The sequence below is a fragment of the Lonchura striata genome, chromosome 5 (assembly GCF_050655825.1).
Source record: "Lonchura striata isolate lonStrDom1 chromosome 5, ASM5065582v1, whole genome shotgun sequence".
NCBI lineage: Eukaryota > Metazoa > Chordata > Aves > Passeriformes > Estrildidae > Lonchura > Lonchura striata.
The window spans coordinates 55002967-55029220 of record NC_140707.1 but is presented as its reverse complement, the minus strand read 5'-3'; the positions used below and the strand labels follow the sequence as shown (position 1 = coordinate 55029220).

Genomic DNA, 26254 nt, shown 5'->3' with positions numbered 1-26254 from the left:
ATTAAAATATTTTTGCCTTCCAGTTTACCAATCCAGCATCTTTGTACCACTTCTGCTTAAAGTGTAGTGCCTCTAAGGATGAAAGACTTAGGTGTTGACCACATTTAAGTGCTTTGTAAATATCTGACTTTACCCTTCAAACACCTTCACAATACTGCCTATGCTAGGACACACATGTTTACACCTGTATTATCACCTTGCAAAAGAATGTAACAGGTTATTTTTTGTTTTTAATATTTCTGCATCTACATTTACAAAATAGAATTCCAGAGTTTATACAAATGTCTTCAACCCACCCATATAAAAATTTGAATTAAAGTGGGTAGAGATCCAGTCAGGTTATTTACAAAATATTGAGCTCGTGAGATGTGCACAGATCAAACACTTATCTTACACAATCAACAGAGACAACAAGAAATGAAAAAAAATTAAAATTCTAATATGCTTCCAAATCATAGTCCTCCAGTTATCAAATGTGACATTACCTGTACAGTAATTAACATTCTTAATTTATTCACAACTGTTCAAGATTTGCAAATAGGACTAATGTCTGACTAAAAGTGGAACCCCAGAGGCAAAATGAAATAATGAGAGGGTAAGAAAAAAATAATAGGTGTACATAAAAATGCTCAAAACCTTCTAGATAATATGCATGACATGTTCTAGTAGGAGATTAGAGTTCAGTGTTCTCACTGTTTTCTCCAGACAGTGCTAATTTGTTTCCAATTAGTAGAAAATGTTCTGCAACTGTCTTACTGGACTAAAGTGGTCACAGGGATATTGTCTCTGCTTGTAATTTTGCCACAGAAATATGTTGTCTTTTTTGCTACCTAGTTCTGAAAAGTGATGCCTGTTCACTTTTCTGCTTGCTATGTATTCAGCTTTTTTTTTTTTTTAATAGGATATAATTTGTGAGAACACACATTAATTTAGACATCCTCTCAACCAGATTAGATGTCACTAGAGAAGAGAGGATTTGTAGTTGCTCTGGTAGAAATAATGGAGTAATTTAAACTGATTATAATACTTAATCCACTTGCAACAGTCTGCAAGTATCATGCATAAGATACTGAGAAAAGATTAATGGATTAATAAACTGTTCTTGTGGTTGTTGTTTTTGTTTTATTGTAGTTTTTTTTCCCAAGCTGTTGCTAATGTCCTAATATTTACCAGGAAAATGGTTCTGCACTGTTTTAGCAGGTAATTGTTCCCTTATGGATCTAATCTTTGTGATGCCTTTGCAGTGACGTGTGAGTCACCCTCAGTACTGTTTCAAAAATAATGGACTTCTACTTTGAGATTAAACCATTGCTTGACTTTCCAAATAAAAGTTGATATGATAATTTTTTCTCTTTCCCTTTTGCTAAATACAGTTAAAGGATCAGGAAGTTGAAGAAATGGTAACATCTCAAAGAGAAGTCAGTTCAAGAAAAATAGCAAAGAGAAGATCCCTCTCTGCATGCAACTCCCGAGCCCTCCTGCACAAAAAAAAAAATCTCTTCAGTAAGGCAAAAGGCCCCTAACTAGAGAGGTGCATGGAGAAACTCCTAAATCAAGAACCTGGTTCAACTGGGCAGGAAATTCATTACCAACAAACTGTGAAATCAAGTAGGTAACATAAGGGCCAAATGTCAGAGACTAGAAAATGTAGGACCACACAAAGAATAATTATAAAGTTGAGAGCTGTGAATGTATAAGGAAAGAGGCAAAGACTAAATGTCTCGCCACTTCATGCAAAATGACAAGTGATGGTATTTTTCATTATGTGGCAAAATGGTAAAGTCATGATAATTATCTTCATAATCAAAGCTCCGTATTATTACCTTTTGATTTTAAAAAGTACTAGTTTCCCTACTTTATTCTTTTCACTGGGAGATGGCATTAGATTTTACTTTTTCATAGTTACAGAGCTTATTACTTCTTCCATAATTGTTAGTCCAATGTTGCCCTGCGTTGTCAAAAATGCTTCAGCCAAATGAAATAGAAACTTCTAGCCTCTATTAAGGCTTGGCTTGAGTTGTTTGATGAAGTTATTTGAAATTCTTCTGTCTTTCTCAAATCTTCTGTTTTTCTCAAATTTAAAACAGTTTATTTAAGGGTAAAACCTATATTAATACCTCAGATCATTGCAAGCAGATTCCTCCAAAGTTTTGCTGTGTATAATCATTACAATTAATTGAAAATAAGTTTATTCACAAACTCCCTGATCATTTCTAGTTAGCATATTACCCTCAGAGATAATATACTGTTCCTGCAGACACATAAATAATATATAAATTATTTTTCAACTTGGTGTGCTTACAGCTATAGGCCAAATAAAGAAAAGTAATTTATGTTAGCCGCCAGCATCAGTTTACATTTTTACAGTTGTTTAGAGAACTGACAAAAATATCATATCTGAAAATCAGTCTTTTTATCAGATTCTGTGCTCATTGGTTTTGTTTCTGTGTCTTCATTTTCCAACTCTTGCTACCACCAGGCACAGCAGGAAATTCAGCTGAAGTCAAAAGACTAAGCAAATAAACAAAGCAGCTGCTTTAGAATGCTTCAAACAGGGCCAAGTTCTGAGTTACAGGGCTAGCTAAAATAAGGAAAGAAAAAACAAACCAGGAAAAAAATGCTTTATATCTTTCCTATCATAAAGGACATTTCATTCAGGTTTTAATAATTCCATTCTTTTGTGAAATGAAGGAAGTGTGAAGGCAGATTGCACATGGAAGACCAAGGGTTTACCTGCATCTGGATTTGGGTGCACACGTGTGGTTCCTATTTGGCTCAGAAGAGGCCTGAGGCCACAGTTTTGCCCTGAGTGATTTGTGACAGATGGTGAATAACAAATAAACTTGCTAAGCAGAGATCAAGGGCTTTGGGTAAGCATCTCAGATTCTTGCCTGGGAATAGGCAAGAGCTTTGCCACAACTTGTATTTCAGCAACATTTACCTGTCAGTAAACCTTACACAAACACAGAAAGCACCAGGATGAGAGAAATACATTAAATAAATGTGGCCACAGATGCTCAACGTTTGTTGCTTCTGACTGCTGATCATTGTCACCTTCTTTAACAAGACATGTAGCCTCATCTGACACATGGGCAGGGTAGAAAAGAGAGATAGCTGACAGTTCATGCATTTTACCTGTTGACTAACCCAATGAACAAAGGAAAGGCTATGCTGAGAAAGCCCTTCATCATGCCATCACCCAAGGATGACATTATCAATCTATTGTACTGTGCCAAGATGCTTCATGAAAGGAGTTTACAATAAAACAAATGTGGTTTGGAAATGAGAACCTATTAAAAGTAGTAAGTGCATTATCTGTTTTTGAGCCTGGTTTTAGGCAGAGGCTGCTAAACCAGAGGGATTGTTTTAGAGAGAAATGTTTTTTATAAACATTGACTACAAACAGTTACACAGATTTGTGAGAAAATGCTTTTTAGTGCAAGTTTGATGCAAACACATGAATCAACATCCTAGTTAATGTTCCACTGGACTTTATTTGACTAAAATATCACTAATTCAGTAAAAGAGCAGTTTGGTAGTTTGAAATTTAATGTTCTCATGTTAGCTCCAAGAAAGGTAGTGCTGAATTGATGTTACCAATTTTGTACTGTAGCTACAGTATTAGTTTTGACACTGTCTGCATGCAGGTGGTTTATAATGCAAAATATTGATCTGGAGGATTCTTTCTCCCCCCCTGCCTTCAGCTGTATATTAACTTCTAGCCTTGATCTTAAACGTTAAGATGGATGTTCAGTATTATTACCCAGCAGAAAAGGTAGAAAATCAATTTTGTCTCCTCGTGCTTTATTCCCTCATCTTCCAGTGCTTCAGCAGTGGGGTTGTAACAAATGTCGGCATAAAATAATTTATTAGCTGATGTTGTGACAACTTCTGTCAGATGAATATATTACTATAGGTACATTGATGCTCCTAAAATCAGCTTTCTGGTTAATACAAGAAAAGAGTATAGCAAGCAATCAACTATTTTTAATGGAGCAATACCTTCATAAAGCACTGCATTGCAGAAGGAGAGTAGTAAGATCTAGCTAAGAAAAACCTAAGTGTAAATAATGTAATTTTCAAGACTGCTGCTTATAGATAATAGTTGCTCATTATAGTTTAGGGGTTTCAAAGTTGACCTGTACACATAAAAGAGAAAACTTTCAAAAATTAGGACTCTGTTTTCAAAAATTAAATCAAACAGAGGAATGATTGCCATATTTACTAGCCTTGTACTAAGTAACCAGAAAAAGCTTTCATTAATCTTTGTTTTGAATTCTGGGTATAGGTAATTTTCTATTAAAATGTATTGATGAGTCCTCTAAATTTCATTTTGTGACATCTTTGTCTTACTTGTTTTGCTTTGAGACTGGGAAATAAAAACCTGCCTTCCCCACCCTGCTTTTAGGGCAGTACTCAGCCATAGACAAGGATTTGTGCCACTACAGCCTAGTCTTTCCTAACCTTTTAAATCACATTAATCCTCTGCTACCCTGTCATCATAACTCAGTTTGTTAAAGGCAGGCCTCACTCAGCCCTTTATTAGCCCAGTACATCTTTTCTATGTTTCAGTATTTTCCACAGATGTAATGTAGATTAGAATCTGAGTGAAATCTTCACCACTGAAAAGAACATTGAACTCCCAGACTTTCCTCATGTTGATGGACTCTGCTCAGGCACAAGAATTCCTTGTACAATACTGTCTACATGATAGAGATAAAATTGTAACAGAACAAGTTATCAAGCTGCACTAGGAAAAATTATGCAATTAACTTGTTCTTTTAAGATGCTACTATGCGGACTGCTGACATACCAAAACATCTGAGATCGGGTCGTTATGTTCTTCTGATCTGCCTTAAAATGATACGTTAAGGAGTACTTCTGTTGAAAAGTACAGAATCTTATACCTATTTAAAATTACTGAATGTCTCTGTAAATGACTTCATAGAATGAAATCCTCATTGGATTAGTCTTTAGATATTTTATGAGATGATTTTAAAATGCTTTTAAGATGCCTCCTATCTTTCTTAACCTTCAAATAGAACCCAAACTACTTCTGACAGATACAATATTTCTATTTAAAACTCAAGCCAAAAATTGTCTGAAAAGATTAAACACTCGAGAATGTAAAATAAATGCTATACATTTATTTTTATGCTTCTTTACTTTTTTTTAGCATTTGAGGTTAGTAAATTGAGAATTGAAAGAGATTTTTGTTTTTCAGGGAGTTGAGATATTAGAGGCAAATGATAGCAAAATCAATGTTAACATACAATGATCTGAAATAATGATATGAAAATTATGATCTTAAATTTCTTGACACATTGCTATGGATTTGTTTTCATTTGGGTTTTTTTTTTTTTTTTATGATTAATCTTGTATTTAAAGAGGTCAGACTCTCATTTCCTGCTTATAGTCAACATATATTTATGTTTTTCAAAAACACAGACATATCAACATGCAATGTTAAATATAACTTTCAAAAGCAATACCTTAGATGATTATAGGTCTGTATAAAATGTAGGCCTATTTTTTTATCTTCTAAGGACTTTAATAAATCATAAAATTTGAAAGCCTATATGATTTTATTTAACAAGAAATTACATTACTTCAGTGTTTGATAAGTCAAGATAAACTTAATAGACAATTTTACAGAAATAAAAAAATTAATTATGATTTTTACTATATTTCACATCAATTAATAGAAACCAAGGTCAAAAATATAAATTTATGAGAAGTTGCTTTTTTTCCCTACTATGAGAATAAGACATTTTTCTTATTTTATTTATTTTTAATTTTAAAGCAATTAATTTTTGATTCTATCAAGCTATTCTGAATAACATACACTTTAACAGTAATTCTGTTAGCAGTTGTTAAACTGTGGGGAGATGAACCCTTTATTGAATTGTCTGCATATTGTAAGCCAGCTAAGCATTCATTTCTGTACCCCAAGATATAAAATGTGTGCCCTTTTCTTTAAGAAATAAACCCCAGAAGATTTAAGAGCATAGAGTAGATTACTTCAGTGCATGGAAATAAATACAACATAATAAACCCACTCATTTTAATGATGTTTACATATGCAACAGCATATCTATGAAAATTATTAAGATGCAAGCTGTAAATATAGAGACAGGCACAGAAGTCAATTGAAATCTTCATTGAAGGTAATTTTGTACCTGGGAAAATAGTAATTTTGCTGTGCAGCAAATTCTGTGTTTTTGGTGAATTGTGCTGATGATCTAGTGAGGCTGACACCTTGCTCTTCTCATGTGTCTGGTGTGTTCCATTAGTTACCTATGCACAATGAATAGTGAATTTAGTGGCTTTCTATTCCTGCATCTTTTTTAAGGAATGAACTGAAAACTTTGACTGTAACAGAACATATTGCTGTTTTGTCCCTGTGCAAACGACTCAGTGTTTCACCTATATGAATAAATAAATCCAGGTATTTAGCAGAGGAGTATCATCCTGAAAAGTAACTTGCTTATATCTACAGCTTTAGATAGATATCACTCCCAAAGCAGCAGACAGCACAGTAGAAATAATTCTGCTGCAAAAAGCATTCAATTAAGAAATTAACTTGGTCTCCAGCCAAATAAATATGGTATTTATACAATCCAAGAAAAGAGAATAAATAACTGTAATAATAGGTTTCCATACATTCCCTACAAATCCAAATGTTAACATGGATTAATTATCAAAAGAAAAGTGGCTGATCTATACTAGCAATACCTTTTCCAGATTCAGGTCTGTGAAGTTGCTTGTCTTTGGTCAAACTGCAAATTTTGTTTCTAATAATTGCCCATGAGATAAAAAAAAAACAACTTCTAGATGACCAAATAGAAATTCAGTATTATATTAATTGTATAATATTCACAATTGTTTGTGTTTTAATGGGTGGGTGTCTGAAAAGCATAGTTTAGGGTGGAACTTAGAAGCAGCACTGAACTGCTGTCATGAAGTTGAAAGAAATTATTGTCAATAGAAAAATTGAGGAAGACACAGAAATTACAGAAAATCAGAAGTTCAGAAGGAAGAAGATGATATTTTTATGTGCTCCTGTGTGGCCTCTGTGTGACAAATAGTTCTGGAATGGCATGATTTTTGATCAGAAAGCATACTTTTTCCACTTAGGAAAGCAATTCTTGTCTTAAAAAAAAATTGCTTTGTCTGAACTGTTTTAGTTAGAGGTTATTTTTAGTCATATTTTATGAAATTCAAATTAAATATATGGATATATTAAGAACTGAAAATTTAATTTTTTTATTTCAAATTGAAGGCTTGGACTGACCTGCACTTTAGCAAAATTACCCCTTAATCTACATTTCTACTAACTCAAGAGAGAAACATTTTTTTTAAGGATTTTGTAATTCATATATTAATTAATTTTAAATCATGTTAAACACAAACAAAAATATATTAACTAAAAAACCATAATGAAAAGAAATTTTACAATATTATGAAGTTTTAACAACTATTGTGATCAGAATTGTCAGTGAATATTACCTTATTTCACCCACCAAGGGCTTAAGCTCTGCTTTCAAACAATACATAGATATTTAAATGGAAAGTCTATTGCAAAGGGACAAAATGTTTGAAGGTGCACATTTCCCAGGTCTCCTCTCCTTCTGTGGAATTGCACCCCAGGTCCTAAAGCAATTCTGAAGTCCTGAAAACACCTGGTTGTACATTATATTTTCAGTTCATGTCTGAGTGGTTTAATTTCTATGATAGCCTCATGAGGATGGAAGAAAATTAAACCAAGACACCATAGATAAAACATGTAAGTTATGTAAATGTCACATGTAGGGAAAAATATTGTTTCTGAGTAGAGGAATGTTGTTGTCAAGAATACCACTGGGAATTTCTACATGTGCTCAGAACACCATGGCTCTTTTCACCATTGTTTGGAGTGAACAGAATTGACACTTTAGATCCTCCTCCTGGGATAGATGCTGGCATTAATGTCCAGAAGCACAAAGTTTCACTTTTAAAAACAAGAAAAAGACTACACATAATCATAAGAATTACTCTCCACATCTATTACACCTTTGGCGAGGCATCGAAATGGAAAATAAACCAAAACAGAGAAAAGCAATTAGAGAACCAATTTCATGTCAGTTTCCCCACAGAGCTTTCAGTATCTCCCCAAATAAATTGTGTCGAGTACTTGCATGTATAAAATAATATAAATGGAGACATAATTTACAATAAAACAAGGGTTTAAAATACAACTTTAAATATCCCCAAACAATCTATACATCCTAACTGGGAATTTTACCTCAACAATCCTATTTAGAGTTACAGGGACAGTTCCTAAACATACTGAAGATGTGTGTGTGTGGATACATATGCACACCCAAATACACTGCCCACTTACTCATTAGTAGTTCCATGTATTCAAGGGGGAAGCCTAGGTGAAGTATGGGGCTTATTAATGTCATTGTTATTAAGTGACAGAAAATTTTAACAGCAAAAAACGTCTTAAATTCTTGGCTATCTTTTAGCTTAGCTTAAAAGTTTCAGGATAATATTTTAAAAAAACACCTACTTCTGGTTTTCCTGTCAAGGATTTTGACAAATCCTTTCTCTCTATGTAGTTATTATATGTTTTTGCTGAGGTGTGATAATAGAATTTGTGTTTAAGCACTGAGGATACCTAAACTAGTTGTTTTTACACCACAGGGATCAACTCCTCAAAATGACACATACTTCTTTTCCTCTCTTAAGGAAAATGACAAAGTATTAGGCCATCTGAAGGAATGACAAATAGCTCCGCTGCAGATATAGGGAACTAAAAACCAGGAATATGTACTTTTGAGGTTTGTTTTTGGAGTGTGAACTGATTAAAAATATGATACAGCACAGTGGAAATTGAAAAAGAAATAAAATTCCTGGTTTTCATTCCCATTATTTCTTATTTGTTCTCCATTCATTTTGACACACCTTATGGAAGAAAGATTCCAATATTTTCAGCTGAAAATGTTGTTGGAACTTTATCCACAAAAATTATAAGTCCTGTAATGGCACATAGAATTGGTGACTACATGAATAAGTTAATAAAAGTAATTCAAAATCAAACTACAACACTCATTTTCTGCCATGTTTAAATCTGGAGTATAACATTTCATGTCTTCCCTCAGGGTACTGACACTTCTCAGAACTCTAGGGTATTCATAGAAACTCCTTTTCTCTTTCATTTTATGATTTCTATTTTTTTCCCTCTTAGCGTCTTTTTCAGATTTTTGTAGAGAAAAGACACGCATATCTGAAATTTGGCCTCTGAGAACTATTAATGAGGGATATAAAAATCAGCACAGGTGGGCTCCCAGACATATTAAACCACAAAAATGGCTCTCTGAAGTTCTTTGTATGTGTTACAGGTCACTTGGAGGGAAATATCCTTTAACTGAGTTGTAAATTTCAATTAGCAGATATCTTTTCACAATTAATATTTTTTGAACTGTGCTTAATTTGCTTTATATATATAGTCTGTCAATTTCAAATAGCTTCTCATCATACAGTGATGTAGAACACACATAATAAAATGTTTCAAAATTCTATGTTAACACACATTATTTTTAATTCAACTAATTTAAAATGCGAAAGAAATGTCTATTAATGTAAAAAAAGTTCAAGAATACTTTTATAAGAATTACAGTTTGAATCCATTTGAATCCCTGATTTTGCTGGTTACTTTTCCTTGAGAAAAAATATTGAGTTTTTAGCAAAAATAAAATAATCCCGCACAGTGAGGTTTGTTATGAGGACCAGAATCCATACGTATCTAGGAAGTTAGGGTCCTAAATATTTTCCGTGTCTGTGTACCCATGTAAATAAGGAAATAAGAAAAAATATTTCTTTTTGTTATTGTTCGTTTACTTTAGCTTTTCTTCTGATTTTTTTTTTTTTTTTCAGAATCCAAACTTACAGAGTATGTATATTAGAAAAAAAAGTGACTCTGATTATCTAATGGACTATAGAAATTTCAGCTATACAAAAACCTCAACATTTAAAAATAGCTAGCAGAGAGTTTATCAAACCATTATGATTCACTATGCAGTCAGGTGGACGAAAACTTTATTATTGCCTTTTGTGTATCTAGGATTTTGTTCTCAAACACATAATCATATCATATGGCATATTGAACAACATAGTCTCCCATAGCTAAATAATATCCTGGACATCTGCAGCAGAGCACCAGGCATATGTAGGAACTCTTTTACCAAAATATCATTATCTTCAAACATGTATTCTGTCACTCATACCATCCCCATTTATTTTTTCAGTATTTGATGCATTGCTAATGTATAATGCCATCCTAAACCCTTTTTTTAAACTACTTATTAAATATCTATATTCCAGTTGCTATAATCATTGCCATATTCAATACTGCATTTTTACTTTCAAGGGGTACTAATACCAGAGACACCAATCACGAGTGTCAGTAGGTACATCCTTATACTATTGCAGGATCAAGAGGTCTTCTGTTGCTAAAGCAAATTACTGATAACAAGAAATGGAATTTTTTAGAAAGAGCAAAATAAGCAACAAGCAGTACACTGATCTGTGTCTGGTTTTCATTCCTCCTTCTGATGGGCAGAGCAAGTTTAGGTTACAATCCATAACAATGCACCGTTTCCTATTCAAGGTGACTGCAAATTCAATTCTTCCTGGCAGCACAAATTATTCACCTCTCAAGTCATCCTTCTGACACCAAATTTGGTTGCACAAGAAAATATGTCTGGCAGCCTTGAAATGGAAACAGACAAATTGTGAGGAAGGGTAGCAAGGCATCTGAGCGCTTCTGCCGCATCTTGCTGACAGATGGGAGATGGAGCACGAGTCACCAGTGCTTGCATCTCCAGTGCAGTTAAAGAAAAGGAAGCATTCATCAGGACCTTCATTTCTCATTCCTCAAACGGAAGGCTGTTTACATCATGTCAGCAAATTATTACCCTCTGCTGCTGTTGTTGTGCTACCTATTGGAAAAGGTGAAGAGGTTATGTTTTGAAATTCCATGGAGATGTTGATTAAGGAAACAAAGGAAGCTGGTTCTTAACACCCAACGCCCCCCTCCCTTCTCCCCCACTCTCCCATCTCCCCCCTGCCAAAAAAAAAATAGGAAGTAAGCATCATCACACTCACATTTTTGACATGAGAAATGAGCGGTTTTTTTGAGAGGACGATGAATTCAAAGCTTAAATTGCTTACATATATCAAGGGAGAACCACAGAATCTAAGGTCTTTCCCTTCCAACTGACTCATATCTTTTGGTTGTTTCTGTGGTTTTTAGTTTTTATCTAGTTCTTATCTGACAGCTGACCTGGGGTAGCATGGATCTTAGATTTCCTTGGCTTCTTTTTAGGTCTTCATTAACTATGCCTGAAAAACCAAAGTTATTCCATCTGTGTGGAAGTCTGCAAAATTAAACTTTGTGAATAACTACATATTGGACCATCATTGGAAAAAAATGATATATAAACTAAAAACAATGGGGACCTACTGTTTTAGCCATTGAATGTGCTCAGAACCACGAGGTATCATACAATCTTGTCAGGGTCTTTGTTGAAAACATGACTCAGTTTAACAGCTCATGAATTTTTGAAACTTAGAGGCAAAGTCTTTGACTCTCAAGACAAATGAAAGATAGAATTTGGCTTATATGAAAATAACTGAGTATGAAATTATTCTGGTGATATCCATGCTTTATTTCAGACCAGGCTGTCATCAGACCTTTTTATTTCTTTTTCCTTGAATATGTACATTTTACAGCTTCTGAAGAATAGATTTTTCATCCTCAGTGGTTTAGTCTGGTATCTGGACCTAGATAATTGTTTTAAGAACTGTTTCATGTTTACTTAATATAGGAAACTACATTCAGTTTAGGCAGGATCAACAGGTCTTTCCTTCCTGTTCAAAACTACTGTGTAAACAACTCAAACCTTCCATCTGTGTGATAGCTTTATTTCTCTTTCCTCAAGCTCTTTAAGTCTGGTAGACCTTTAGTGACTTTTCTGTCTTGGAAGATAATTTCTTGATTTAATTTTATTCATAACTATCTCTAGTACACCACAGATATCATTCTTTCTTAGAGTGATAAACCTCCACCAAGTATATTACATTGGATTGCTTTTATTTCTGCCATGCACATTTTAATTAATGCTGCTTTTTTTTTTCCATGCAGACATGAAGTGTGGCTGCCTTTCCTTCTTATCCTGTGCAAGTTTTACACAAGTACCTGACATATGCTGAGTTCCGTCCCAATATCTATTTCCTCCCTGTGCCACTTGCATTGCTTCTACAAAGGTAGATACCAGCACAGAAAATCCCTCAGCCTTAGTTGTGTCCTACAGGAGAAGATCTGGTTCTGTACTGTTTCTGTTTCCATACAGCCTGTCTGAAGAAGCTAATTTTAATATGAAAGGTCCAATGTAATAAGTAAATAAAAATTTATCTTTGTGACTATTTGAAGAAGAATACAGCTGAATGGTTGTATTTATAAAACTGCCCAGTTCTTTATGCAGAGAAAAGGAACAGTCACATCTATGTAGTCAATTTATATTTTCATTTCAAAAAAGATAAAACTTCATCTAATATAGTTTTCTCTTTATTTTGACAAATGTTTGTTTTACTTAAAAGCACAGTCTACATTTTCAAGCTTTGTAGACTATCAGTGTCTCTAATTACTCTGTCTGTATCTGACATGAGTCCTCTATATTTTTCTAAAATATTTTCATTCAGAGATTGCAACTATAAAATACTATGTATATATGAGGAAGTTTTTATCTTGATAAAAGAGAGCCAGGTCTTGAAAATATTAAGTATTTAAGACTGTAAAGAAATATGGAGAGTAAGACTTCCATATTTATGCCCAAGGCAAAAAATAGAAAAAGGAGAGATGAAATTACTCTCTTGGTCCTCTTGCTCTTACTATAGCAGAGTTCTGTTTTGCCTTTTTGGCAGAGCAATTTTCCCAGACCAGCACTAGTCACCCCTAGTAATTCTGGAGGTAATAAAAATGGACAGGTTCCTTATCTAGTAATTATACTGTGAAAGATTTAGACAATTCTACTGAAAAACCCAAGGAGCTTGAATGGAATACCTAATTTCAAAGGCATACCCTTAAAGTGATAAGAATCAAGAATATGAACCAAAAAAAAAATCTATGGATATTTGTGGATGAATTAGTTGACTGTTATACAAATATTTCATCTTTGAATTTGTTATATAATGTATATATTTTATTCAGGATAACACAGTAACCCAAACAGCGTGTAAAACATCCTAGGCCCATAACAGCCTATCTGAAATACCTGTAAGTACTTTGAGCACAATCTGGCACACAGAGCAGAGCAGGCATGTTAAACATGAAACTGCTTTTACAGCAATACTCCTATTAGCCTTAAGGATTTTGAACAACGGGGAATTGTGTACAGACATTCAGTTTGTCATTACAACAGTACTTTTCTTATTTCTAACCCGTGTTCATGTGCTACTCATTTTGCAGTTTGGCTACACTTTGCTCTGTTTCTGATTCTAGACTTCAGGTGCATGGTAACTTATGGCTAAGACTCTAACTTCTGCATTGGATTCTGCTAGGTTTTATGATCCCACATTAGGTAATTCACACCACTGCTGATGATGTTATGAATAGCCAGCATTAAAAGAACACATGATTAAGTCACAGACATTGACAATAAAAAGAAAATCGTAATTTGCTCTAGACATGTCTAGATAGTTACAGCAGACCTATTGAAAACAGGACTGTTTGGAGAGTATTTTAAATCTTAAAATTCTGACAGGTAAGTATTTAAAGCCAAAGAACTTTGCATGTATATATAAATCAGCAAGTGCAAATGCATGATTTCTATAAATGTGAGTATATAGGTGGTGGGACTGTTTAACAGCCAGACCTTCAGAAATATCAGTGGGGAAACAACCATATGCCAATACCATACGTTTAATGTCTTAACAAGCATATAGTATATTTCTACATCTGGAACTAGTATACAACCTGAATTAAGGCTGGGTTAGGTAGTTTAGGATTTCTGATTACATTTTTCCTTCATGTTTAAGCTGGATTTTCAAACTCCTCAAAGAAGCATGATCAGACTCTGAAATAGTGTGGAGCTCTCAAATCCCTTTCAGTACCCATTTTAGAAGTCATTCTTACTACCTAGAAAATCACAAAGAAGTGCAGTTTATTCCATACCAACATGTGGAGACTCTTCCTTACATTTGAGAAGTTCAGAGATGGAATTGGTTTGTGCACTACTTCAGCACTTAGAGAAACAGATTTAGATTCAGAGACAGGTAGAGTATTGATGCAACTTATTTGGAGACTGTTGTCATTCTCTAAGTCAGAATGACAACCCCCTTTAAATATTTGCAAATAAAATAAAGTTAAAATAAAAATGACTGTGTTAAAAAACGTAAGCAAAGGATTTCAATATGCCTTACCAATATAAGTAGGTAACAATGTCAGTGTATCCCCAGAAGAAAAGGAAAAGCAACATTTTAGTAATGAGGTAGCCTACAAGACCATTATTACTGAAAGTTTGTTAATACATAAAGAATATTCCTGTATCCTGTGTTAAGACTTAAATCAGTTAGCATAATGGTAAGAGAGGCATGAGAATAAGATAAAGAATGGAGATGAAGGGCTTTGAGGAGGTGATCTAGATAATTCATTCTTCCAGGCTGTAAATACTACATTTTTGCCTTTCTGAACCCAAAAATTGTATAAAACTGCTAGGAGCACTGCAAATCAAAACAAAGATGTATCAGCATGTTTCTGGCAAGGAGTAAGGCAAAGATAAAAGTGGAAACATGTGGTGTACAGCTTTGGGGGCTGGTTCTGGCCTCTTGCCTGAACAGGGCCAAAACAGACAGCATGCTACAGTGTTCACTTTGTCTTAATTAATTAATAATGGATGATAAGAGTATGATCTTCTTTCTCTCTATCACCCTGATCACACATTCACACGTATCTCCATTTTCTCTCCAGATGATGCTGCTACATTTAGGGCAAAATTTTCATATTCTACTGCTTCTCTCTTTTAGCATAGCATTCCTGAATTTCTTTGCCTCATTAAGTCATAATGTCACCTGAAAATCTATTTTTTCAGGCCAGTTAGTTTGAGCTTTTCTCTCTATTGACCTACTAGCACCTTATTTCCCTGTCTGTGAGTGCTTATATCAAGACGTGGTCTCACCACCACATTTTAACAGGCTTAGTGCCTCTAAACCTAAGATAGTGGTCTTTTGAAGAACAGTGAAAAAGAGTGTATAAAAAGTGTAGTGAATACACCTTTACAGCTATCAGCCCATAAAATTATTTCCATTTCTTTATCATGTAGAGAAGCACTCTATCATATAAATTAGTAACCTGAGATTTGAAAGATGGTGCATAAATGAAGCTGGATTTTATGATCAGAATCATCGACTGTTTGAGAACATCTTCAGTATATGATTCTAAACTGACTCATTATCAGAATTTATAGCTTGATTTTCAAAGTGGTACAGTCCCATAAAATAGCAGATATCTCAGTTATCTGTGCACTTATCTGTTCAGATAGATAAATAACTTTCTAGGTCATTTACATGCAGATTATTTTGCATAAACACTTCCATGCATTTATATTTTGGTTGTCAAATTCTCTTTGGTATCGATGAACATGAATCATGTAATCATTTGAGTTGGAAAGAGGCATAAAGATCGCCTGGTTCCAACACCTCTGTCACTGGCAGGGACAGCTTCCACTAGAGCAGGTTGCTCAGAGACCCGTCCAACCTGGCCTTGAACATCTGCAGGGATGAGGCATCCACAACTTCTCTGAGCAACCTGTTTCAGTACCCTCACCATCCTCACAATAAAGAATTTCTTTCAAATATCTAATCTAAACATACCCTCTTTCAGCTTAAATCAATTTTCTTTTGTCCTATTACTACACCCCTTTGTCAAAAGTCCCTCTCCAGCCTTCTTATAGATCCCCCTTAGGTACTGGCAGGCTACAATTACTCCCTGGATCCTTCTCTTCTCTAGGCCGAACAATCTCAACCTTCTCAGCCTGTCTTCACACAGGAGAGGTGCTCCAGCCTTCTGGTCATCTTCATGGCTCTTCTCTGGACTTGCTCCATCAGGTCAGCATCCCTCCTATGTTTGATGTCTCAGAGCTGAATGCAGCACTCCAGGTGGGATCTCACAGTAAGATAGTAGAGGGGGACAATCACTGCCCTTGACCTGCTGGCCATGCTTCTTTTGGAGTGGCCCAGGATACAGCTGGATTTCTGAGATGCACAGATTTAAAGGCCACATAAAGCTTCTTGTCAATATATAAGGTTTTCAGTTAATTAGGAAAATCTATTTGCCTATCTTTCTCTAAATTTCTTCTTGCAGGGAAACTTAAATTTATTTTTGTGGCTTGGGCACTCGACTGTAGACTTTCTGATTATGGTACTAATCTTTGTTCATTTTCTTTTTCATTTTTTTTTAATGTAAGGAAAGGAATACAACATTCTTACAATCTTCCCTCATAACAGCTCCCTGGTTTGGAGTTAATGGGTCACTGGTGTTGTTTAGAGTATTGAACAGTTCACTGATGTGAAGAAATATATTTTTTTTCTTTCAGACACGGCAAAAGTAGCTGAATAGAAAAGCTCTTGTTCACTGACACTTAACCACACTGTCTTCTACCAGTCGTGCAATAAATACATTTAATATTTTCTTCAAAAGGAATCAACAGATAAATACTACTAGACAAATCAACATTTAATGCTGGTTTCCCTTCCATTCCTGGATCTTTCAGTGAGTTACTGCTTATCCCTGTAGATGTAGTTCATTTAGCCAATGTACGCTGAGATTTATTGAGACATTTAAAGTTTTGATAACACAATTTGCTTAAATGTTTATGCAACATGTTGTGCTTTGATGTTATAAACTATATAAGAACATATTGTACTTAATGGTAGGGCAGGCAGCAGAATGTTAAGAAAGCTGTTTTGAATAATATTTTGCCAAATGTTAAAACATTCATTTTCACCTCTTTTTGTTCTCTTTTTTTTTCTTTGTAATTTGTGATGAAACATATCTATTAAAATCTGGCATAGCCAAATTATATATTTATATCTGTGAGAGACATGTATCAGTGAAACACTTTAGTGGTGTGCTATGCCTTAGTCTAGGAGAACATATTAACTCCAATGAAAAAGATATATCAGAGAAGTAAAATCACTGAACATTCTTACATCCTTGCATAATGCCACAATCCTGACAATTTCCAGTTTGTGATTTTGTTGATGTCTGATGGATTGAATACAAATTACTCAAATATGTAAAATTTTTCAGAGGCTTATTTTGTTCAGCAGCAGAATCTCAATCCTTAAACACTGCAGATCCAAAAGGCTTGTTTGATGTTCTCTCTTTTGTAGGAAGTCTATCTATTTAGTTTAAGGAATGATAACTGAAAATCATTTCTAAAGCTGACTTTTAAAAGTGGTCAATAATAAGCAATCTGTTATGGTAGTCATATTTTAAAATTATATAATTATTGCAATATTGCTTTAAAAGAATGAAAACCCACAAGTTAATGCTGGGGTGGTGCTACCTGCTCCCCCTTTCCAGGCTGCACTGAGGCCTGAGAAATTCTCATTAGGCCTTGCCTTTGAAAATTAGAGCCTGTACTTAGCTCTTCCCGAGCTTATCAGAAACACTGTCTGCTTCTAGGTACTGCTAGAAAGCTCCCGTTTTCCTTTTTAACAGCCTTGGAAAATATTGTTCTTGCCTGAATGGAATAACATTGTTCTCACACTTTCACACAACATGCCGATCCAAACTGTGCTCAGATGTAACCTTGTTATGACTAAAGCCACTCTCTCTTGACCCTATAAACAGTGGTCCAAAGTGAGACCCTCTGAGCTCTCCTGGGCTGCATCCAGCAGCCTCCTCCTGAGGGGGCCCCTCTCAGAGCCAGCAAACCCTCAGGTGTGCTGTACCTGCAGGCATGACCTGGGCTGGTACCCTGACTCCTTGGGGGTGGCCCTTCACCCATCCGGAGATGCAGAAGCATCCAAAGTAAATATTCCACTGACATCTGAGGGGAACTTCTCCCAGGTACTTTGCTTGCATTGACTCTTTCTGTCTGGGTGCATAAACATGTGCATATGCTGTAGCAAATCTGGGAGAAATGCTTCTTTCTTAATCATTTAAGTATCTTGAAGTAAGTTGGACCTGTAAGTAAGCTTGTGACTTATGACTTAAATGCTGATAAAGTGTTGTTCTTTTGCTAAGAGATTAAGTTCAATCCAAGTTATAAACTAAGTGTTGCTAAGTGCTGTTTTTTTGCTAAATTGCTAAGTATTACTATGAGGTTATGTTAGGTTAAATGCTGTTAAGTATTACTCCTCTGTTAAATAGTTTAACTTAAGTTATAAATTAAGTTTAAGGAATATATTAAGTTAGATATAAATTAAGTGTTTTCATTTGTTAAATTGTTAGGTTTAAGGTACAAGTTAAGTTGAAATACTGTTGAGTGCTTCTAAACTTTTAGACCTTATTCCTTTTTATCCTTGTTCTCACTGTCCTTTGTCACGGGAACCTAAACACACACCCACACCCCTAGATAGTTCTTGGTTAATTTATGTTTTGATTGTTTAGATTTTGTTTGGTTTAGCTGTTGCTTGTTTTTCCTTGGTGTGCCCTAACTGTCCTGTAAGTAGCAGAGTGAATCTTACCAATGAACATTGTTGTGCAGTTGCTGAATATTAAATCTGGCTTTTGCTGATACCCTTGCTGATGATTTTTTAAGCAACATCAAACACTCATTTGTAACAAATGTTGACTTGCATTTGATCCAATATGAGCATCAAGGTACTATGTAAATGAGAAAAAGGAAGCAGACACTGGTTTTCCCAAGGAAAAGAGCACGTTTGGTTTACTTTTGTAACCCAACTGAAACAACAGTAAGAAAATACTTCAGGACAGAATTTTTTAGTTTCTCTTCAAGATAATGAGGTAAGGAAACACAATAAAGCAGTCAAAGAAAGCTGAAAGTGAATTTACAAAAGAAATATGTGTCTATGTCTTAGTTTTGGTAATGTTCAGGCTGGATCCCACTGTTTTGATCAGGATTTATTTCCAATCACCTCTGTCATTTGGTTCACAATGTATACACTAACTAGATGAGGTTATAGGGTAATTTCTAAATTATAAAATATATTTATACTATTTTCTTGTTGAACATACAAAGATCTAATTGCAAGAAAGGCCTTACTAATCTATTTGTTTTAGGGATAACCAAATTTCTGAACACTGAAAATATTTGAACACAAGCAAGGAAAAGAAAGCAGTTTAGACAAAATTTTAAAGTTCAAAATTTATAATTATCAGAAAAGCAATTACATTTAACAATTGTTTTTTAAATTGTTTTTTAGTAATATTAAATTTCCCAAATATAAATTTTTTGCTAAGATGAAAGTAGTTTACACATTGCTCTTCTTATAAGTAAATTTGTGTCAATTAATTTTTTATAAGACAGTTGACAAATCAGCCATCAGTTTCATTTTAAGATTAGACTACAGCTCTCCAATTCCTAGTATTTATGTTCAACCATCTTGAACTTCATTATTTAAGAATTCTCCCTTGCATGCAGGATAAATTGGAAGTGACTGCTTTAGAATATTTATGCAGCAGGTGTTTCTATTTAATATCAGTACTCATGTAGTCTTTTGAATAGTCAGGAACTTTAATGGCCTTCTGCAACATCTGCAAAAGAATATTTAACGTAATATATTGTTGCATTGTTTAGAAGTTAATAATCCTATAATATTAGTGATCATATGGAATAACATCTGTTAACATCAATCACTATAATTTTAAGCACTTGAAAAGCTCATGAAAAAATGGAAACCCTTCAAAACAAAGTGGTTCTTGATAATTTTTCTAATCAACATTTCTAATCGACATTCTAATCAAAATTTCTTAAAAACACAACAAGTAGCCCAGGTAGCATTGTTTATTTTTTATCTAATTAATATTTATGTCTGAAATATATATATGAAGGTCATACAGAGAGGAGTAAAGTTTAACTGATGTGGAATACTTTAGATGCCAATAGAGAATCTTATTATTCAAAAGGCACAAGAAGTATTTTGATCCTTGGGTGCCTCTTAAGCCATATGTCTCAGGGTGATCACAAAAGTGCCTGGTCATCTGCCACGGAGATACTCTTGGCTACAGGTTTTGCATCAGTGAATAATGCTAGGCTGTAGTGGATCCTACTTGTTGTGCACATATGAGCATTTTATAGGTTGCTCTTACTCACATGTCATATCAATATGAGCAGATTTTGTATAACAAGCAATAAAATCTGCATGAGAAAGTGTAAGAGTCCTTCACATGTGTAAGAGAAAATATTCCAATTAATGTTTTTGGCCAATGGCCTCTGAGTAAAAAAGCTTAATATAGATCCAGGAACCCTTCTGCCTGCAAGGTAAGATAATCTTCACAAACAGACCAAAGTATCTAGGCTATCTTGTTAAGAAACATTTGCAACACATGCATGCCTACCTTGACCACTGGCAGTGGTCTTGGCAGAGTGGTTTAAATCTCTGCATATATAAACCAAATATTTATGTGGCATCACAAGGTGCTTTCCAAAGTAAACAGAGAGCAAAATCATAAAATCTACCACAAACACTCTGTTCTGCTGTTGCCTTCAGCTCTCAATAGTGTCCAAATGCATAGGGCAAGAAGTGCACAGCCAACCAGAGCGAGTTGGAAGAAATATCAGATCAAGAGATTTCAGCTATATGTGCAGTTTAATTTGGCCAGAATACTGTAATGACCCCAACTGACTCCTCTGAAAAATGTTATGCAATCTTGAAAAACTGTAAGCTGTTGGGTTTTGTTTCATATCTCATCCAAAAAAAGTGTGCTCCTAACACCACAAAGCTTTCTGAAACCATTAGGGAAAATATATAGACAATTATCTTAGAAGCTAGCACAGGTACCTAGCTGCAACATGACTTAAATGAGTACCCCTAATTTATGCATATATGAGGGGCAAAAATTAGGTCTTGGGTTTCCTTGTTTTCCTCCTTGTGAGGGGCAATAACATCATTAATTCCTAGCTCATTTGTTAGGTATTTCCAAGGCAAAGTAAAAGTTGTATCAAATGTTGCAATTCGCATGTGGTCTGAACTCAGAGACCTTAAGATTATTCCATTTACAAGGATATCAAGTTTAATGTAACTTGAATCATGATCCCACAGGGGCAGACCTGATTTTCTATTCCCTATATTCTGAACTTTGCTGATACTGACTTAAGTACTTACAGGATTTTTTTTTTTTAATTGGGGTTGTTTTGGTTATGGTATTTTTAATGAAAATGAAAGTCAAATGTATAGAAAAAAAAATCTGTTTACTCTGCACTTGGCCAGTAAGACACAGATCTCTTTTTTTTGTTCTCCACTAGCTATAAGAAATAAGATTACAATAATTTAAATAAGACCATAATAGTTCTGTTCATTTATTCCTAGCTCTTCAGTAGTTAGGTATTTTTATCTGGAAATCATAATAATTATATATATTTCATAGAGATTTTAGGAGCTGAAAATGTATTTCATTTGAATGAGAACATGATCTTAGGTGTTGGAATGACACAGTTTCAGAAAAGCAGATCTTTGCATGAGTGAATTTGATTTACTCATTTCTGTGTGTCCTACATATGAGTATAAAGAAGTGAATGTGACAAAATGACAAAACCATGAGAATTCTCAGGGACTGTTAAAAGAGTCTTCTTCAGCTTTGTCTCAGAATTCTCATTTTGAGCAGCAATGTTTCAGATACTTCATTTGTGGTACCAAAGAATTTTGTAAAGGTTTCTCATGTCTATTCTGTTACGCAATACTTCTAGCTCAGAGGAGGGTGGACTAACAAATGCACCTCAATAGCAATTAGAGTTTCATTATTCCTCTTCTTATTTAAGCTTATTTGAATGCATTGCCAAAATTTGAATATGGTGTTGAAATTTATATTCCCACTCTATTAGGTCTAGATAGTTTTACCTTGTCTTCTTTTAAAAGTTTCTGTTCAAAAAAAGTGAAACTCAGTGTCCACACTTCAGCTATTAGACATTCAGCTAGGGAGGGAGGAGTGAAAAACTAATTAGAAAATCTTATTTGTTAGATTCCTTTGTAAGTACAAATTAAAACACAGTTTTGGTTTTGTTCATTTTCTACATAGCTGTTTGAAATTGTGCAATATTATATTAATTAGAACACAATTTGCCCAAACCTGCTGTTATTGCAACAATTCATTAAAATGTCCAGGTGTAAAATACGAGGGATTTGATTGCTCAAGGGACTGGTAAGGGCATATGGAGTTTTTCTGCACTAAGTTGTTGGTGTGAATCCAATGTAGGCCAACAGTTAGAAACTTTTGAGTTACTCTCTAATGACTCTTCTGTAGCTCTGGAGATATGCTTAGGTACTTGCACTCTTATTCCCAAGTTTATAGCTCACAACATTTCTGAACATTATCCTGGTATTTACAGATAATGGGACGAGCAGTAAAAACAGAAATAAAGCCTGATTTCTTTTCAGTGATCCATTTTTAAGATATATTGGGAAGCATGCAGAGATGATGCTCTAAACTTATTCTTTCAGTAGCAGAATGTGAAAGGGATTATTTTCTAATGCTTTTATTCTCCCATCTTCAACACTGCTTTCAGTACTAAACTGTATTACATATCACCATTATTCTTGCTGTCACTCCGCTTTAAGACAGTAAAAAATATTTCAAGGCACAAAACCTTACATCAAGAAAGACCCAGTTCCTGCTTGTCATCAAGACTTTTATATTTTCTTTTTCCTGTGTAAGGAATTTTTTTTAATTGAAGGAGAAGGGTAAATCATGGTAGCGAACTACGTAATTTTCCAATGGCCTGAGAAAATCTGGTCTTTAGTTCATATAAGTGGAGTTTGATGAAGCCATGATATGTAAGTAAAAGAAAATTGGGGCCAATATACACATAAACAAATGATGAACAGCAGGCAAGACCAATTACAAACTCATTTTGTTTCATGAAAAATATTTACACCTCTCTGGAGAATCCCTGAAAGGGTTTTTCACATCTAGTCTGCAGGTCTCTTTTTAAATTTTTCTAACTTACCAAACAAATGCTGTGGTTAGAAGTTCTGTTACCATCTGATTGGGACTGGGCCATCCTTGCTGCTTTGATGTAACATGAGTTTCTGTGTAGCAGGTGGTCTTTCCTGCTGTTTATAGTGCAGCCTAGGGAGGTCTGTCAGATGTAACAGCTCTTCTTTATCTGCATGGAATTCGGGTAAATCACAGTGGAACAGATGGAAAAATGCTCACATACCGCCACAGTCCCACCTCTCAGTAGCAGCCTGTAAAATTCCACAAACCCTCCTGACTCCCCAAAAGAGAGAAAAAAGCCTGATGGGTGTGTTTTTGAACTGCTGGAGAATATTCACATTGTTTATACACAAACATAAACCTGGGCACTAAGAAAAACAAACAAACTGAATTACCACATCTGTTCTGTAGATATATTTTACAGTTACATTCTGGATTTCTGCTGAAAAATATTAGGAAATTTTAAAAAAATCTCTAATATCTGGTGTAATTAATTATTTTCTTCTTCCTTCTTTTCTTCCTCTTCTTTTTCCTTTCTTTCATTAGTTTTCCTTTTTATTCTTTTATCCCCTTTTTTTAAAATTTTATACACTTCTCTAATTAATTTTATAAGAAAATGTTAGTAAACCCAAATATTGTTAGGATTGCTGCCTAAAAGTTTTTTTATTCAATGAGCAGGATGATAAACATTTGCAAAAAATCTTCCTTTTACAAGGTTTCAAATATCTCCTTTGTATTTTAAAAGATGACAAATATTACAAATGTATAATAAATACTTAAATATTACTCACTAAATATATGAAGAGAAATTCATTTAAGGGAAAAAAGTTCTAATGAAGTGAGCTACTTTAGAACAAATATTCTTGATGCTGATGGTTCAGATTTTCAAAGAAAATATTTTCTTTTCCCATACCAAAACAGAGGATTATTTAAACTAGTAACATTCCTAGTACACTACGTACCAAATTTCCTCTAAATACCTGCCTGTTCTGTGGGTGATAAACAGGGAAGTGACTTATTTCTTAAATATGGCATAGACACTGTTTTGGACTGACCCTGACTGAATGCCAGGTGCCCACCAAAGCTGCTCTGTCTCTCTTCTCCTCAGCTGCACAGGGGAGAGAAAATATAAGAAAGGCTCATGGGTAGAGATAAGAGTGGAGAAAAATCATTCACCAATTACCATCACAGGCAAAACATTTGATGTAGGGAAATTAGTTTAATGTAGTAAAAATCAAATCTGGGTGTGGTAATGAGAATTAAAAACTAAATCTTAAAACACCTTCCTTCCACACCTCCCTTTTTCTTGTGCTCAACTTCACTCCTGATTTCTTCTATTTCCTTTCCTGCCAGCATCAGAGATGGATGTGGAATAGGTTTGTGGCTAGCTTATCAAAAATTATTTCTTCCACTCCTTTCACCCTTCCTCCTGCTCCAGTGGGGGTCACTTTCAGGGTGTGCAGTCCTTCAGAAACAGGCTGTCCAGCATGGGTCCCCCATGGGATTATAGGTCCTGCCAGAAAATCTGTTCCAGTGCAGATATCACACAGGGTGACCAGGGACAGTTTCCTCACCGTGATTTTCACCCTGGGCTACAGGAGAATCTCTGCTCTGGCACTTGGAGCTCCTTCTCCCTTTCTGCCTTCACTGGTTTTGATGCCAGCAAAGTTGTTTCTCTCATATTCTCACTCCTTTCTCCCACTGCAATTGCTGCTATGTATTTTTTTCTCCCTGCTCTGATCTAAACACGTCACCCCAGAGGTGCTACCACTGCTGCTGATGGGCTCAGCCCTGACCCAGGGGTGGATCTGTCTTGCAGCCAGCTGGCATCGGTGGTTCTTCTGACAGCTTCTCACAGAAGCCACCCTTATAGACCTCTGGCTACCAAAACCTTGCCACACAAAGCCATACAGACACCTATATACATTTAACAATAAATGTTTCCTCCAAATTGATTTCTTTACATTATTCCCAGGTTCTTTTTGACTCCCATTTGCTTATAAAATAACAATGAAAGGTCTCAGAAAACTAATTTCTCAGATAAATGTCAATTTATCAGTAGTATAATATATATAACAGTAGTATATTAATCAGATAAAAATGAGGAGAATACATCCATTAAATGTATGATAACTGTAGGTGGGAAAGATGATCAGTCCTACAGGAATTCAGCTCAGCTAGCCATTGCCCAGATTCTGTTGATTTTAATTTCACTTTTGAAAGGGATAAATGAAAATTCATAGTATCAAAGCAGATACACAGTTTGCAGTATGAAGTCCTCAGATGCTTTGATATTGAGTAGCATGTAAAGGTATTAATATTTGACAGAGAGTTTCATTAACCTCTAAGTTTATACATCTATGAAGTAAATCTGCCCATCTGCTTCACACAACAAAATCACGTTTTGCAAGCTGGTCAGACTACTTGTAAAAGCACAGGTCAGAATTAAATCATAAGGCAGATTTATTTATCTACAGTAATACATAAACCAATTATGCATGATGGGTTTTGTTATAAGGGATGGAGATCATATGGTGTATCCTTAAGCTCCATAACATAGAGATGATTTCTGCTATTGTTAACTGATACTTCTATCCACTTCTTTCCAACAATTCTTTTAAAAAGGGAAGGTTTTATTTGTTTTATTTAATCAATTGACAGGACACTAGGTTTTATTACAGGAATATATAGAGTTAGTACAATGAAATCCTGATACATCATTTAAGTCCCATCATAGCAGGAATAATAACATTATGGAGAGAGAAATTTAGCTTCTACACAAAGCTAGTGCAGCAACTAATTCTGTTTATCGTATGTGCAGAAAACTTTTCAGTAGATATATGCATTCTAGAACTGAAGTTTTTAATCTTCTGGTACAACTGGAAAATAAAATCCTTTGTCAGCTACTTGCAATACAAAGTCCTTTTTAGAAAGTAAACCCTTCCCTGAAGGCATTTTCTCCCTCTGAAATGTTTGCCATTAATTAAAGGTAGCACAGAAAAAGCTCTGTGTTGTCTAATGATAAAAAAAAAAAAAAACAAACAAAAAGAGTGAGTGTGAAAGAAATAGAAAAATGGAAGTGTGTTA

At 34.7% G+C, this 26254-nt stretch overlaps 1 long non-coding RNA gene across 1 annotated transcript in view; it reads left to right on the top strand.

Moving 5' to 3' along the window:
* LOC110477271 (uncharacterized) overlaps positions 1–26254 on the top strand; it is a 115058-nt gene extending 88804 nt beyond the window's left edge. The window contains exon 6 of the long non-coding RNA XR_014955720.1: positions 1–26254. This exon is cut by the window's left edge and continues 5000 nt beyond it. This is a non-coding gene — a long non-coding RNA (uncharacterized LOC110477271).